Raw genomic sequence first — 18,228 nt, 5'->3', positions numbered from 1 at the left:
GAACTGCAGTTAAAGCAAAGACATTAGAGACATTTATTAGCACTATAGAAGAAGCCAGCCCCTGGTTCCTGACTGGAGGGGGTTTAAATATATGTGATTGGAAACAAGTAAAGCGAGATTGTCAAAGACAATTGCAGAGAGATAGTCCTGATACTTTCCCTATTGCTTCATTTTCCTTGTGGTGCCTGGTTAAAGACGCTTTGTTAACTGATAAAGTGAAACTAAAACTGAAACTTAAGGTGGCGAAAAAAGTTTTAGAAGAAATTCAAAAGGAGAAAACTTGCCTCCTTGGAGTCTATTGGGGTCCCTGAGAAGATTGAGGGAGCATGTGGGGGTATACCCTCTGCTCAAATGAGATCCGTTAAGGTGGATCTTTGTGACAGTGACACCCCTGAAAACAGTGATATTTCTGAGGATGATAGGGAGGAGGAGGTGCTCTGTAGGGAGATATGGGAGTTAGAAAAAAGATTAAAAAGATGCAAGGTGAGAGAAAGGGCTCAACGTCCACGTCCTTCTGCTCCGCCAATGGAGGAATGGTGGAGGAGGCCACCAGATTGTGAAAATCTTACAGAGTCACGGATCAGAGTCTAATTTGGATCAAAGTTAGTGGCACCAGTAATAGAAGTCCCCGATCCTAATCAACAAGGTCAAGTACAGCGTCAGCACTTCCCGTTACAATTTAAAGATTTAAAAGCCCTTAAGGAAGCCGTATCAGCTTATGGGGGTCCAGGCTCTTCCCACAAATGTATACGGTCCTTTACCCTCCGGATCGATAGGGTTGATTTGGGGAAGGAGCAATACCATTCTTAAAGGAATACAAGTACATCCTGGTGTAATTGATTCTGATTATGAAGGGAAAAAGGTAAAAAATGTTATAGCATTGCTTACTTGTCTTTGGAAAAAATTTCTCGTTAAATGCTATGGCATGTGTGCTACCCCCTTTCTTTTTCGTGTTGTGGAATTCTACTAATGAGGATGTGGGGAGTTCTCTTAATTGTTCTTCTAGAAATTGTACGGTGAGCAACTGCTGGGACCGATACAGTGATTCTGCACTGATTGTCCGGATACCTGCAATGATTCTTTTGCCAGTACGAGAAGATCGGGCCAGATCAGAATTGATACTATACCGGGAGAAGCGTGACTTTGGAATCACCAGGGCAGTCGTAACCATCATAGCAGTCTCCTCCACTGCTGCTGCAGTCGCCGGAATCACATTGTCTCAAACGGCGGCAATAGCTGAGACAGTGGACAAGCTATCAGAATGCGTCAGCGAACACATCCAATTTGAACTGCTTAATATAAATCATCAGACTGCATTATTGCAGGAGCAAGTGGATGCCTTATGGCTAATACAAGTGACTTGCTCACATTTTTTCCATTCTATCTGTGTAACTGTGGGTATAGTTAGAAATGCTTCAGCTATGGTGCAACAGTTAAATAAATATATGACTGGTACTTAAAATTTCTTCCTTAACTTCACATCGCTATTAGCTCAACAAATTGTTCATATTAATCAGACTCGGGTACCCCCTGTATCCGCTGAAGGGTGGTGGAATACTATGGCTCAATTGGGGGGTTGGATCCAGCGGTGGGCGGGGTCATTGTTGCTGACCTTTCTTGGGTTTAGTGCCATAGTCGTTGGGCTCTGGGTCCTTTGCTGAGTTGTATTACTGTTTCAATTCCTTTCTGTATTATGGGTCTGTTTAAGCTGTTAATCTCTTCTTGGTTTAGTTTTGGTGGTTCTGATGCTTTTAGATACCCATCCATTTCTTTTAGTTTTTCAAATTTAGTAGCATGTAGGTATAAGTATTCCCTTATAATATTCTGGATCTTTTTGGTGTCTGTTGTGATGTTTTGTTGGGACATGCTGTCCTGGCCTCCATCTGCACCTCCCCCGCAGTGACCTTTTGGGCCTCATGGTTCCTCAGTCTCAGAGTTGTTTACCAGCTCATCTTCCGGTATCAGGTCCTGAGAACACCATGACCTGGCACTGACCCTGCGGTCATGTGACGGCTCCCCCACCCCATTGGGTCAGCTGCCTTCTGGGCTAGGGTATAAAAGCAACCTGGGGCTGAGAAATAAAGGCTTCTTCTGCTACACTAAAAGTGTGATTGTCTCTTCAATCCTGACGTCCTCCGCTCAGAGATCAGCTTCGTGCTGCACAGGCGTGGCAATGTTTCCCCTTTCATCTCTGATTTTGTTGATTTGGAGGTACTCTTTCTTTTGGTTAACTGGGCTAGAGGTCTGTTGATCTTGTTTATCTTTTCAAAGAAACAGCTCTTTGATTCTTTGATTCTTTGTATTGTTTTCTTTGTTTTTATTTCGTGAATTTATGCTCTGATTTTTATTTCTTCTTGTCTGCTGAGTTTGGGTTTCATTTGTTGTTGCTTTTCAGGTGTCTTGTGTTGTAATATTAAGTCATTTATTTGTGTTCTTTCCGATTTTTTTAATGTAGGCTCTTAGAACTATAAACTTCCCTCTAAGAACTGCTTTCAATGTGTCCAAGAGGTTTTGTTGTGTTGTATTAGCCTTTTCATTTAGTTCCAGGAGTACTTTTCTTTCTTTCTTAAATTCTCCTTTGGCCAATTCATCATTCAGGAGTGTGCTGTTTAATCTCCATGTGTTCATGTAGTTGCTAGGGTTTCTTCCAGGGTTGATTGTAAGCTTTATTGCATTGTGGTCTGATAGAATGCCTGGAATTATTTCAATCTTTTTGTATTTGTTGATTATCTCCTTTTTTTTAATAGTCCTCATTCAGCTTTAAATTCTTTCCCCCTTAATCCTGCACTAGTTTTCTACCGGCTCTGTAGCAGCTTTTGCAAATAACCTCTTCCCTCCATCACCAAGCTTAGCTATTCTCCAGTTGAGCCAGGCTGAGATTTGACCTTAGTTATTAGTCTAATGGTTAGGAAAAGAAAGGTAGATGTTTCCCAAGGGTCATCATTACCCTGAAGAAAACTTTATAATATCCAGTCTTTCCACTGTATTCATCAAGTGAAAGTGTCCTATCTTACAACAAAAAGGATTACTGTAATGCCTAGAGTTCATAGAAACCTAGGTATCCCAAGAACTTGAGCATATATATCTACCCATTTTTATCCATCACACATCAGCACACTATTCTCTCCCTAACTGGAAGAGGACATCATCATAGAATGCCTTGGTTTCGCATTTAACCTTTTCCAAAGCAAACCCATTCTTAAAATTGAGACTTATGGGGCTGGGGAGATGGCTCTGTTGGTAGTTTGCCATGAAAGATCCAAGTTTAATCCCCAGCACCCACAAAAAATTTCAGCTATGGTGATACATGATTTTAACTTCAACACTGGGGAGGTAGAGGTAGGTAGATCACTGGGAACCTGCTGATCAGGAATACTAGCCTAATCAGCAAGCCCCAGGTCTAAATGAGAGATCTTGTCTCAAAAATGAGGTGACATTTTTGTCAAAAATCAAGTGGTTATAAGTGTATGGATTTATACCTGGATTCTCAATTCCATTGTATTAATCAGTGTATCTATTTTTGTGGTAGTACCATGCTATTTGTTTGGGGGTTGTTTTTGAATATTTCATACATATGAGTACTGTATTTACTACATTTCTAGTCTCTCCCTCTTCCCCTCCAAGTCCTCCCACCTTTCCCCCAACACTTTTCAATTTCTTCTCTTCATTTATTATTGTTACATATCCATAAACAAATTTGTGTGTGTGTGTGTGTGTGTGTGTGTGTGTATACATAATATACTGAGTCCATTTAGTGGTACTCATGTGTAGATGTGCTTTGGGATGACCACTTGGGACTGGATAACCTATCAGAGAACTCATCTCTGGAGAAAACATTCTCTCTTTCTCTTAGCAGCTATTGATTATCTGTAACTCCTTGTCTAGATGTGGTACACTGTGAAGTTTCCCTCATCCACATTGGCAGAACCAGTCATTGTTGTGGTTAGTAGGCTTTACAGATGGGTAAGACAATTGATTGGTTTGCTCCTGTGGCAACTTGCATAATGCCTTCCAATGCAATGAGACCTAGATTTCAAGGAGGAGGCTTCCAGATCAGTTTCAGTTCAAGTTCTCCAATCCTGCATCTAAAGTATGTGGTGTCTTTGGCAATAAGGTCTTACCTTCAAGTTCAGGGAGGCAACCAAGGGCTATGATGATAGTCTATATTATTTTCAGAGTCTCTTGGACTACCCTGACCAACAACTTAAAGGGATGTTTCTCTTGCCTGGCACTGGGATTTTTGTTAGATATCCTTCAGTTATACATATGCATTCATACATGTTATGTATTTATTTTTAAGTAAACTTATGAAATAAGACAGTTCTCAATGAGTTTTCAGACATTATTTATCTCGCCCTTCTCCTTTTTCCTTTATATTACAAACTCCATACCCCCCTCCCCAGTTAACATTACCTTCCCCCTATTTTTTTCCATAGCCCCCTCGATAGCATGTGTTCCACTATGCCCTGCTCTTAAGGTCCTTCTTCCACCATGGTCCCTTTTTACTTTCATGGCTTCTGCAGTTACTTTAGGATAAATACATCTAAAGATTTGGAAATAACATCCACAAACGAGAAAGAAAATGTGGTGTTTGTTTTTCTGTGTCTGGATTACTTGACTCAGAATAGTATTTGTCAGCTACATCCATTCACCCACAAATTTTATGATTTTTTTTTTACAGCTGAATAGAACTCTATCGTGTATATGTACCACATTTTCATTGTTCATTCTTCAGTTGAGGGACATTTAGGTTGATTTCTATTTCCTAGCTATTGTGAAAAGAACAGCAATAAATATGGCTGAGCAAGTATCTCTGTAATAGGATACTGAGTCCTTTGGGTATATGGCAGGGAGGCATATAGCTGGGTCATATGGTAGAACTACTTTTAGTTTTTGATAATTCTCTGCATTGATTTCCATAGTGCCAATACCATTTTGGAATGCCACCAGCAGTGAATGAAGGTTCCTCTTTCCCTACATCCTCAACAGCATTTGTAATCTGTTGTTTTCTTGATTGTAGCCACTCTTGACTAGGGTAAGATGAAATCTTAAAGTATCTTTAATTTGCATTTCCCTAATTACTAAGAATGTTAAACACTTATTTTAAGATATTTTTAGTTATTTTTACTTCTTCCTTTGAGAACTCTCTTCAGATCCATAGTTCATTTTTATTTAAATGTTTACTGAATTTTTGAGAATTTCATACACTGTATTTTAATAATATTTAGATATTAATAATATTTTCACCCCCACATGCCATTTTCAATTGAGATGTTTGTTTTCTTGGTTTCTTTTAGTTTTTTGTTTGTTTGTTTGTTTGTTTTTTAGTTCTTTTCATATTCTGGATATTTTAATCCTTTTTCAGATGTATAGCTAGCAAAGATCTCTCTCATTCTGTGAACCTTGTCTTCACTCATTTGATTGTTTATTTTGCTTTACAAAAGCTTTTTAGTTTGTCAATTTCTAGTTTTAATTCCTGAGGAAATGGAGTCTAATTTGGAAAATCCTTTCCTTCAACTATGTGTTGTAGGGCACTACCAATGTGTTCTTCTAACAGTTTTAGTATTTCAGGTCTCATATTAAGGTCTTTGATCCATTTGGAGTTGATTTCTGTGCAGACTGCTGGGGTGGGCGGAGTCATCAACAGTCTTACTTAGCTGTGAACCCTAATGAACTACAGTAAAGACTGGCAGGGCAAGGTATGCTCACTGGTGTAACAGTAGCACAAATTTTATGGGGATAACCAAGAACTTTATGGGTGGATTTAAATCCCACTGCACTGGTGGAAACAAATGCCTGGGACAGTAAATCTAGTCAAGAAGCCATGGTAGGGAAATTCACAGTCCCCAGGGATGAACCTACTACAATTATATTGCCAAACAGTCATAGTATCAAACTATCCTCTAAATTTGTATCTCTCCACCCATAGATTAGTACAACTCTTAGACTTCATCAGAGAAGCTTCTTTGTGCAATTGATGGTGGTTAATGCAGAAACTTATAACAGGTCAAAGTGTGGAAATTACTGGTTAGTGATTACACAGCCAAAAATGAGATATTTCTCTCATACTCCCTCCCCAAGGCTAGGGACCATTGAGGAAGAGAGTGCACTCATGGACTCACAGAAGCTGTGGTTGCCTGCACAAAACCAAGCCAGTCAACATTATAGGATGGAAAGTATAGAGATTCATGAGCCCCCACCCCAACTGAGGAACTACTGACAGTTGATGGCCTCTGGGAGAGGGAAAGTTAATTTTCTTTAAGAGTGTTGTTCCTTATAGGTTGACTACACTCCAGTGGATGATCCCATGCCCAGGAGTACAAATTACAGTTTATCGGTTAATAATTTTTTAAGAAAGAGGACACAAAATTAGGGGAATAGGGAAGTGGGATGAATCTAAAGGAGTAAGGAGGAGGACTTGGAGTGAATATAATCAAAATACATAGTATGAAATTTTTAAAGAATTAATAAAAATACACTTTAAAAAATGATGTGGGTAGCACCTGGGGAAGAATGACACCAGAGGTTATCTTCTGGCCTCCATATATACAGGTGCACACATGCACCCACACACACCAGACTAAGGAAGTACACACACATATGTACACACATACACACGCATGCATGTACACACACACACACACACACACACACACACACACACAGACCTGTGACTGATCTTTAACTCAGTCATCTTCACTCAGAAGAACATGAAGACTTCTTTTAATGTTGTCAAGGAGCTCTCTAAACCTCATGCTTTGAGATGAGAATTTATTGTCATTATCATGAAGGGCATTCAGCAACAAGCACACAATTAAGTTATTATAGATATGCCTCAACTTACAATGAGTGGTATTATGGCTTGTTCAAACATCAACTTGAAAGTATTATAAACTGAACATACATTCAACACAGATGATCTGCTGAATATTTGAACTTAGCAACACAATACACTAAGTACTGGGTGTTTCTCCTCATGATCAAACAACTGGGAATTGTGGTTTGCAATATCTCATCATTGCTGCCCAGCAACACAAGAGACTGTTTCCATATATCACTAGCCTAGGAAAAGATCAAAGAATGTGTATTATTTTTGTGCCACTCTAAGTGAAAAGATGTTAAGAAAAAACAGGCATTGTGGTGCACACTGTAATCCTAGCTCTAGGGAGGCTGAGGCAATATCAATTGTGAATTTAAAGTCAGCCTAGACTACATAGAAAGATCTCTTACTAAAAAAGAAAGAAAATAAGTCAAAACATCATGTCAACAACTACCTATAATACTACGGTGAACTTCTCAGTTGCTATAGATATCACAAGTCAGTGTATCTCTTTCTACCTGTGTCATACCCTAGTGTATCACACATATAAGGCTTAACAACTGCACTGCTGCTGTGTGCCACGGAGAATAAGATCGTTTTTCTATTGTCAGTGAAAGGGATTCATGTCAATCACCTTGGAAAGGATCCAATTTTAGAATCTCTTAGAGTCCACTTCCCAGGATCCCTCTTCTGATAAAGCCATCATAGCTCATGTTCTCTAAAAGCAGTCAATCCCCCAATAAAGGGGATCTGGGTAGAGCATCAAATCGGCATCCATAAAATTCTCCATCTCCAAATGTTTCTAACATGAGCACTCCTTTCTCACATCGATATGTATTAGGTTTAAAATTTCTTCTCTAAATAAAGATATTGAAATGGGAACTTTGCCCACCAGAAATCTAAAAACATTGCACTCAACCATAATAAGAAATAAATCATTTCATGCCATGGACATATGATGAATCCAGATAGTGCTGCTAAAAACTAAAAAAAAAATAGTCCTTTAGCTATCATGAATCAACAAAGAATCGAGTCTCAGAAAACATAGTTGCTTATCAGAAGGTATGAGGACTCCATTGCAACCAGACTACTAATTGTATAATGCAAGTGATTAAAATAAATACATTAATTGAGATTCATGATAAAGTATGTCCATTATTAACTTTATATGAAGCTTTTTATAAAACAGTCCACATTTAATTATATTGTAAAATTAATGTGCTTTGTTAATTTTAAATTAAAATATGAAAAAGAAGTATTATAAAGATATTTTTAGTTGAAATTCCTCTGTTTGAATTCATAAAGCTCCCTTCTGCTTTCCAATCTGTCAGGAGAAGAAATGTCTAATTGACTGCAATTTCAGAATTGGTAGAAAACAGAAACATTCCAAAGGCCAATAATAGAGTTGAAATGCTTTTCTTCTTTACCAAAAACTAGGTTTACATCAAAAGATGCATCCTCAGAAGAATGCATTATTTATTGAGCACTGAGAACAGAGAAGGCAGGCTCTCTGTTCAAGAGTTTTCATGCTTTCTGTTATCAAAATGACGTACTGCTACAGCCCCGCTTCCCACATAATAGGCTTGCTATTTCCATTTTAAATGTTTAGACTGTTTTCTCAGATGGCAAAAGGGGAGTCGCAAAGGAGAGGACTCTGAGCCTTTCAATATGGAGCTTATCCAAATAAGGTACAAATTCAGCATAACTATTTGGGAAAGAAATGACCTTGAGCAAACTGATGTTTCAAAGATCAGAAATTTCTAGCACTAATAGGATGAAAGTAAAGTTTTCACAACTCCAGTATACTCTCAGGGTACCTACTATTGTCAACATTTGTCTGGTACTATATTAAATATGATATATAGCAGGGAATAAAAAGGAATGTGAGGAAAACTCTGGAACCTCAAAGTGCTAGCAATAAACACTAAGTCTTTGATATGGGTCACTGCTTTCCAGAAAGAACAGTACCTAGAAATAGTTGAAATAGTAGTAGTCTATAATGTCTCTGCTGGTGACACACTAAGGGGCTGAGAGCTTGTCTAGCATGCATGAGGCCCTGGATTTCATCCTCAGTGCCATGAAAAAGAAGGAGGAGGAGGAGGAGGGGAGGGGGAGGAGGAGGAGGAGAGGAGGAAGAAGAGGAGGAGGAAGAGGAGGAGGAAGAGGAGGAGAACACCAATGATGATGACGACAACTTAGAACAAGGAGGAGAAGGAAGTACAGAAACTAAAATATCAGGCATATCAATATATAGAAAATTTCCTGAGGCACGGGGGAAGTTTGGAGAAGAAAGTGTCAAAAGATCCAGGGCTCAAGCAGAAGAACTGACCTAAGAAACAAAAGAAGATGGAAAGCAAGAAAAAAGGGGTACAGACAAAATTACTTGCAAAATTAAAAACAACAAACTATAAAATAGTAATAATTTTAATTATTTAATTAATGCACTTAGAAGGCACTTCCCATAGAAAGACAGGTATGTAGTCAAGCAAAGTGGTTTCTGTAAAGTGGTTGGACTAGAGCCTGAATATTGGGCTTTATAAGCTAGCTCTAATATGCTTACCCAGTGTAGCCATTGAAAAGCATGAACAGAAACACAGTGTAGGAACACAGAGTAGTAAATGCTAATGGGAGAGATGCAGGAACCAGGAGGTCTCAAAGGCTTCCATAGAGGGGCAGAGGGGGAAGACTCTTTATAACACTCGAGACACCCTTTGAAAAATGAATGGGGGAGACAAGGCATTAAAGAGAGAGAAAACACGAGCATCAATGGTTCAGAAGGATCAAGCAGCTGATCAACTTAAAGACCTATAAGAAATTCTAAAAGGCTGAAAGATAAGCTTCAAGAAGGGACAATGCAAAAGAAGAATCTAAAACTTCCCAGAGATAAAAGAGTCTGTATACTAGACAAAGAGCCTCCTAGTCAGATTTGCAGCATAGAAAGACCACCTAGATTTTAGCATAGAGGATGGAAAACTAGTTCGAGGAAGAGGATTTGAGTGTATGAAGTTGTGATAGAATATAAAAATAGTCAGGCATGATGGCACATACCTTTAATTCCAGCACTCCGAAGGCAGAGGCAAGAGGATCTCTGAGTTCAAGGCCAGCCTGGTCTACATAGGGAGCTGTGGGCAAGCTTGTGCTACAGGGAGATGCTGTCTCAAAAAAAAAAAAAAAAAAGATAAAAATAAAGATTAGACAGAAGGAAACAAGTAAGGAAAAATGAGCTGTAAAATAAAATAGAAAAGAAAAATTAGCCAGTCATGAGTCGTGCTTGCACACGCAGGTAGACAATGCTGAAGAGGCAGCAGCAGGAGGATCAGGAGGTTGAAGCCAGCTTGGGCTACACATTTAGGGATTGGAGAGGTGGCTTAATGGTTAAGAGCACTGGCTGCTCTTGCAGAGGTCCTGGGTTTGGCTCCCAGCACTTACATGAGGCTAACAACTGTCTATAACTCCAAGTCCAGGAGATCTGATGTCCTCTTCTAACCTCCTTGGGCATTGTGCAACATATGGGCACCTACATACATGCAGGCAATACACTCATACACATAAAATAATAAAATATTTTTTAAAAAATAAAATAAAAACTAAATATATTGAGAAATAAGTAAACACGTTACTTCATTTTTAGTATTTTTATTAATTCCTTGAAATTTTCGTATATGGTATTTTAATCGTATTAACCACCCTACTCATCTCCCAACTCCCAGATCCACCCCTATCTCTGTACCTCCCAACTTTATGTCCTCCTTTGTTTTTTATTAATAATTCAGAATCTTCAATTTGTTCTTCCCTCATACTCCTGGGTGTGAGATCATCCACTGGCATATATGGTCAACCTGCAAGGAACCACACTCTTAAAAAAAGTAAATTAACTCAGGGCTGGAGAGATGGCTCAGCAGTTAAAAGCACTGAATGTTCTTGCAGAGGACCTAGGTTCGGTTCCCAGCACCCATATGGCGACTAACAACCATCTGTAACTCCAGTTCCAGGGGATCCAACACCCTCTTCTGACTTCCACGGGCATTACACAACAAGACATGGGTGCATTTACATACATGCAGGCAATACAATCATATACATAAAATAAAAACATTAAAAATATATTAAAAATCATTAAAAAATCATTAAAAAATATTAAATAAGAAAATTAACTCTCCTTCCCAAAGCCATAAACTATCTATAGCTCCTTAGTTAGGGGTGAGGGCTCATGAATCTCTTCCTACTCCATGCTAGAATGGTGACTAGCTTGATCTTGTGCAGGTCTTGTTCAAGCAACCACAGCTGCTGTGAGTTCATGAGAGAAGCAGTCAGTCGTGTCAGGTCCAGAAGACAGTATTTCACTCTACTTCTCACCAACCTCTGGTTCTTGTGATTTTTCAACCCCTCTCCTCCAGGATGGTCTCTTAGCCCTGGAGAATGATTATAATATAGTATAGATGTCCCTGAACAGTCCACTGACCCTTATTTTCTGCACTTTGACAGTTTATGAGTTTCTGTGTTAACCACCATCCACTGCACAAGGAAACTTTTCTGATGAGCTGCACGACTTTACTGGTACAGAGATACAAATTTAGAGGGAAATTTGATATATGTCCATTTAACAGAATAATAGTAGTAAATTCACATCTGGGGCCTGTGAGCTCCCAAATCATAGCTTCTTGGTCAAATTTATAGTACCAGGCATGTGTTTTGTCCTGTGGAGGATGCCTTAAATCCACACATAAAGCAATTGGTTGCTCCCATAACATTGTGCCACTATTAAAGCTATGGACAATTTTTGCCATGCTTGTCATTATTGTAGTTCATAAGATTCAGAGCTGGATAAAATTGATGACTTTTTTCCTCAGCAGCATTCACAGCATCTTCCGATACTATAAAAGCTAGTAATATCAGAAGAAGAGAGAAGCTTCCTAGTCAGCACCAACTTGATTTCTCCATTGTGGGAATGACTTATAAATGGACATAATTCGAACTAATGACTTTTAATTAACCCCACCAAAATCATGTGCTCTTCTGTCTTACAACCTGAGCACCTGATCTTGTTTCCTGAGAAACTCAGTTTGGTACTCCATGAAAAAAAATAATGAATGAATGTAAGTTTACCTGTGAAGTAACATATCAAAGCACCAAAAGCAAGTGCACCCATCTGCATTGCACACAATGAAAACTGGGAAGGATGATTGACCTTGGATGAACGAAATGTTCTAGAACTAGTGATGGTCTGTTAAGTTAGGGTGGAACCAAGCTTGTGCTCCTCCAATAGATGCTGAAGAAACCATTTTGAATAAAACTGTGAATGGGGCCAGACTCAAGGACAGAGTTCCAGCAAGACAGTTCCATCAGCACAGTCCTCCAAGTTTGGGCCCACTCTTAAGACCTAAATTTAAGAGTCAAGGTTTCTGTTCAGGTAATTATAATGTTGGCATAGTATTGTCTCACTCCATGTCCCATGACCAATGTGTGTGATGTCTTCAGCAATAGGAACTTACCATCAAGTTCTGGTGCACAAAAAAGAGCAAAGGCAAAGGCTAAGCCTGTATAGTTTCAGGACAATTCTGACCAACAACTTGAGCAGAGGTTTTCTACACCTGGCATTAGGCTTTTTATGGCTTCTGAAAGGAGCATAATTCCCTGTGTAGGATAACTCCAATTTAAGGATGTTTGAAAATGTTACTTTTTAAAGGGCCTCTGTGGGCCAGTGAAATGGCTCAGCAAGTAAAGACATTTGCTGCCAAGCCTGACGGCCTGAGTTCAATCCCAGAGTCCACATAGTGGGATAAGAGAACCAGCTCCTTCTAGTTGTCCTGTGTCACCCCACAAATATATAAATAAAGAAATTCAGAAAAATTAAGATCCTCTATGATGGTTAGTGTTAATTGTCAACTTGACAAAATCTAGAATCACCTAGAGATGGACCACTAGGGTTCCCAGTGGAGGAATATCTTGATTGAGCTAATCAAAGTGAGAAAACCCACTGACTGTAGGTGACACCATTCCCTGGGCGGGATGCTGAACTAAGTGGAGAAAGGGAGCTGAGCAGTATTCCTGCATCCATCTCCTTCTGTTTCCTGATTACGGCTGTGATATGACCAGCTGTTTCAAGTTCCTGGCACCTTGGCTTCCTTACCATGATGGACTGTAGCCTTGAACTATAAACAAGAATAAACCTTTTCTCTTTTAAGTTGCTTTTGGCAGAGCATTCTATCACATAAGCAGAAAAAGTAATTAAACAGCTTCTATTCACACAGAACATGGAGGAGGGGAGAACAGAGAGGAAAGGAGGAAAGAGAAAGAGAAAGAAGGGAGAAGGAAGAGGAGGAGGAGAAGGAGGAGGAGGAGAAGAAAAGTCATGAGAAGCTGAAAAAAACTGAATGAAGTCTCACTATGTAACCCAGGGTATCCTGGCTGTCCCACTCTTCCCTTAGCCCCTAAAGTTTTGCACACACACACACACACACACACACACACACACACACAAAATCACTTGGAAGAAAATAAGCTAGACTTTGGATTATCTGATCTTATGGCCAATGAACATCTACATATATGCCGAACAAGGGTGTCTGGGCCTTTATTAGGTATAAAACTACAAGGAAATGGAAAGAGAATCTTTGCTACAAGCAGGTAGCTCTGTATGGCTGCCCAGAGTGAGCATATGATGGCAACTTTTGGTATGTCTGAAAGCTCTGGGGAACTGTAGCTCTGCTGATCCTCCAGAGGGATCTAATCCAGTCCATGTAGATAAGAACACATCTACAATACTAGGCTCAGTTTCTCAGTTTATTTCATCGCATGGAAGAACCAAAACAAGGAAAGGGGAATGCTCCTGCTCTTAAATACAATGTTATTTTTCTGAAAAAAAATTTCCTCTTTTAAACACAAAAAATAATGATGATAAATACCCTAATCAGATATATTTCTCATAACTTCATTTCATTTTTCTAAGAAAAATGGAAGATGAAATATTAAGGATCTACAGGAAAAGCTAACGAATTTATCACTGGCCAATTGCTCTGCATGAGTTGTTGAGGCAGTAAAAGAATCAAAGGTACTGGTTCAGAATTAGAACAAGGAGTGCACAGTCATATTAGCAGAATTGAAATGGGGGAGATGAATTTGAAGAGTTACAAAAGCCAGGCCTGGAATACACACTTGCAATCCCAGCACTTGGGAGGTAGAGGCAGGAGGATCAGGAGTTCAAAGCCAGCCTTGGATAGTGAGTTGAAAATTAGCCTGGACTACCTAAGATTTTAGATTTTATCAAAAGAAAGAAGAAAGGAAAGACAGAGCAAGGTATCTAGAGAAGAAAGAAAGAAAGAAAGAAAGAAAGAAAGAAAGAAAGAAAGAAGAAGGAAGGAAGGAAGGAAGGAAGGAAGGAAGGAAGGAAGGAAGGGAACAGGATATTTCTAATAAGAGCACAGGCAAATCTTCCTATAACAAAAATATGGTCTCCACAGGAGAGCAGATTCTAAAGACAAATCTTCTTTAACTCTCTTATCTCTTGTAATCTCCCCTGAACAATTTTGAATTAAGAAACACAGCTTTGCCAGGCATGGTGGCACATACCTTTAATCCCAGCACTTGGGAGGCAGAGGCAGGCAGATCTCTGTGAGTTCAAGGCCAGCCTGGTCTACATAGTAAGTTCCAGGACAGCTGGGGCTACAGGGAGACCCTGTCTCAAACAGACCGAAAAAAAAAAGAAAAGAAAAAAGAAAGAAAGAAACACGGCTTCTAACTAACCTATAATGTTACTGGGGAAATTGGGGCTCTCTTTTGTAGATTATTGATCTTGTCAATAAAAGAATTTAAAAATGAATCCAGAAGGACGTGCAAGGGTGATTTTAATACAGTGTGAGGCAACTCAAGCTCTTTATTATAATAAATAGTTTGAAACAACAGGGTAAGCAGCTGCAAATCTCAGCAACTGCCAGAAAGGACATGGAGAAGATAAAGAGAAATATGTCATTTTTTTTTAAGGTCCAAGGAACCAGGTGAGTTCATCCATGGAATTTGGCAAGTAGCTATAGAAAGGGGAAAGGGAGTCTTCAGAGAAACCTTGAGACAATTAGTTAGAACTCAAAAACTCAGGCAGGCTTAGCAGTGCTGCCTTCCAGAAGCCCTGTAAGCAACTGTAAGGAGAAAGGGGTTTCTGGGGAGTATTTAAGGATATTCTTAGTCCTCTCATCTTATCAAAGCATGAGGTGAATCAGCTTTCCAGAAGGGTAGTCTACAGGCCAAGTGACTGACAGGCCCACTGGGTTTACTCTTTGTATACATAATTCTAGTCTTTGGAGCAAATTAGACTGTCGTGCCTATACTCAGAGCCAGGGGTAGAATTCAGATTGCATTGTTTTGACCAGGAGGAAGTAGCTTTCCATTAATGGGCCTCAAAAAAGCTCTGAAGCCACTTTTTAATATGGCATTTTAAATCATGAAGAGGAGCAAAGCTGATGTTTCCCTTTCTAGTGTTACCAGGGAAGTGGGAGCTGGGGTTAAAAGCTGATTATGAGAGCAAGTCCATCTTTAATAGCCCAAAAGCCTGTTAATCCCTATCTTGCTACCTAAAATTCTCTCCCTCAAGAGCTGAGACTCTAAAATCATTTAGGATATGGGCTGAAATTGGGGCATAAAGGGTTTAGGGCTCCATTCTTGTTGACTTTTAGGCCTTGGAGGGTGATAAGGAGACCCAGAAAGATGGAGCTACATCATTGCAGGATCATCTGAATGAGGATCAGCTTGGCAAACAGAGAGATTCATTTCCAAAGCTGCTCCCCAAACCACATGCATATCTAATTGGAGTTTCGATCACACCTTCATGTTTAGCTTCTAGGCAGCTGTGTAAAAGGAGAAAAGAGGTGACAAGAAACCAGACCAGAAACTAGAGCCGGCAAACATTTCTGGCATTTCTGACCTCTGGTGAGAACAGAACCAAGGATATTTCTGACTTCTGCCCAAGAACAAGAATAGACATCCCCTTCCCTAACACAACCTGACTACTTTCTATCTCCTGTTCTCATCAGTAATACCTCCTAGTTACTACATGTATTTAAATCAAAATATTGAAATTTTCACTAAAGAGCAGTCGAGACATTGAGAAAAACTTTTTCAGTTAAATAAAATAAGATTTTTGCTAAAATTTCATACCTACCTTCTCAAAACAAAATAATAAAAAGACTGTCCAGATATATTCCTTCTCATCACCTAACTTCATTTCTTTTGGAAACGGTACAGCAAGAAAAATTGAGAATTCCTGGGAAAGTTAGTTTATGAATTTCCCATTGACCAGAAATATTTGTGTATTGAGTCTCAAGAAAGTAATACACCATATTTGTTTTCAGTTTAAATAACATGAACAGCTGCACTCCAATTCTGAACACACTAATGTATGTGTTCTCCTTCCCTACAGTTAAACTATATTTATGAGAAGTGGGAAAACGTTTTACTTTCATGAGATTTAAACTTTCAACTATAGAAGGATAGATCTAAGACAAATGTGCCTAACATCCATTCCACTTCCAAATTCTTATAATCTTATAACTAATGCAGATGGTATTCAGTGACTGCTATTTCCTTTGATGCTGAGAAGCCATCTATGTTTGTTCCCACAGTCTGTAAGCAGGGAAGCTCACAATACTCCTCCCGTCTCACATGTGCTTTCAAGACAATCACTTCTAATACAATAATTTTGTGATATTTGAAAAATTTTAGACTCCATAGGATATAGATTCACAAGCTCTCCTACAACCTTCTTCTGACCATACCTGAGAAATACAACTCAATCCTACCTAATTAAAAGCACATACAAGACACACTTTTAATGTGTACATTAATGTGCACATTTGAACAGAATTCAGTGGCTATTTGCCCCAGTTTCCTAACCATTTCTAGATACCTGTGGGTGAAATGTTTTAGGAAGGCTCGGTCAGTTAAAAGTGATTTAAAGTACTACTGAAAGCTTTGTGATCTTGTCTCCTTTTTCTTATTAGGAATGAGCTCTCTGACATTCATCTAAGACATTGGGGAGCAAGAACAAATTGCACCATTATCATTTTTCTTTGCCTTCTGTTCTCTACCTCATGCATATTTTGACCAAGAACCCGTTGAGGAAATCAGAAATAAAAGAAAATCAAGTAGGACTATTAATGTATTTATCTTTGCATTTCTTGACTTTGTGACTTTATTGCTAATAGAAGTCTCATATTACATGAAAACCAGAGATTGCTTTAAAAGGGGGCATAATTCCATAAATCACAAATCACTACAGAGTAAACAGCAAAACAATGTCATGCTATAAATAAGACAAACACATTCTGGATTATAAATCCTACTACTGACAAAACAGACAGACCCAGGCTTGAAAGCATCCTTCAGAGTAATGCTTGAGATCTGATAGCCTATACTTGACATTCAGATGCTGTAAAATTGTACATTCAGCTTTCTGGGGAATTATGAGAAAGATAAGGTATCTTTCCTATGGAGTTCTCACCATTTTGGACAGGTGAAATTAATCTAGAGGGAAGCTATATTTGCTTTCTGGATCTGCAAATCCTGGTTCTGGAGTTTTAACTCCCTATCCTATGTTCTTTGCTGTTGCTGTGATAAAATACCCTAACAAAATCAATTTAAAGGATAGTTTATTTGGCTCACAATGCCTGGTTACAGTCCAAGAAGTCAAGGTAGCAAAAATGTGAAGCACTAGTCATATTATAGCCACAGCAAGAACAGAGAGTGATGAACAAATGCATACATGCTAGTACTCAGGTCACTTTATTTACTCTTAAACAATTCAGGATCCCCCATCCAAGGGATGATGCCACCCACAGTAGGTGGAACTTCCCACCTCAATTAATGTAAACAAGACAATCCCCCACGAATGCCCACACCCAATCTAATCTAGACAACCCTTCCTTGAGACTCTCTTCCCAGATGATTCTAAATTGTGTCAAGTTGACAAATTAGAACTAACCATCAGGCTCCCTGTGGGCCAATATTATACTTACTATCTGAAGACAAGCTCATCATTTGCTTCTGCTGATTCTCTTAGCTCATCTGCCTCCTTAAAATTCAATAACTCACACATTTATTGACGATATCCTATATACCCAAAACCACATACCCTAGCATCCTGACTACTCTACAGACCAACATTTCTGCAACAGGATCAACTGGGGTGACTTCAGCTCTCCAGATTAGGCAGGATCTAAACTCTGAAAGAGAATAAGAGAAGAACATAGTAATGTTCACTCATGCTAAAAATGAGGTTTTGGAGTCTGGGACTAGGGGTATAGGTCAGTGGTAGACCTCTGTATATTCAGCATGTATAAGTCCTGGGTTCAATCCCTAGCATATGAGAAGCGACAGGAAGAAGGAAGGAAGGGAGGGAGGGAGGGAAGGAGGGAGGGAGG

This window comes from Nannospalax galili, unplaced genomic scaffold (genome assembly GCF_000622305.1).
Source record: "Nannospalax galili isolate Female #2095 unplaced genomic scaffold, S.galili_v1.0 scaffold128, whole genome shotgun sequence".
Lineage (NCBI taxonomy): Eukaryota > Metazoa > Chordata > Mammalia > Rodentia > Spalacidae > Nannospalax > Nannospalax galili.
Note: the sequence above shows the minus strand (reverse complement) of the source record.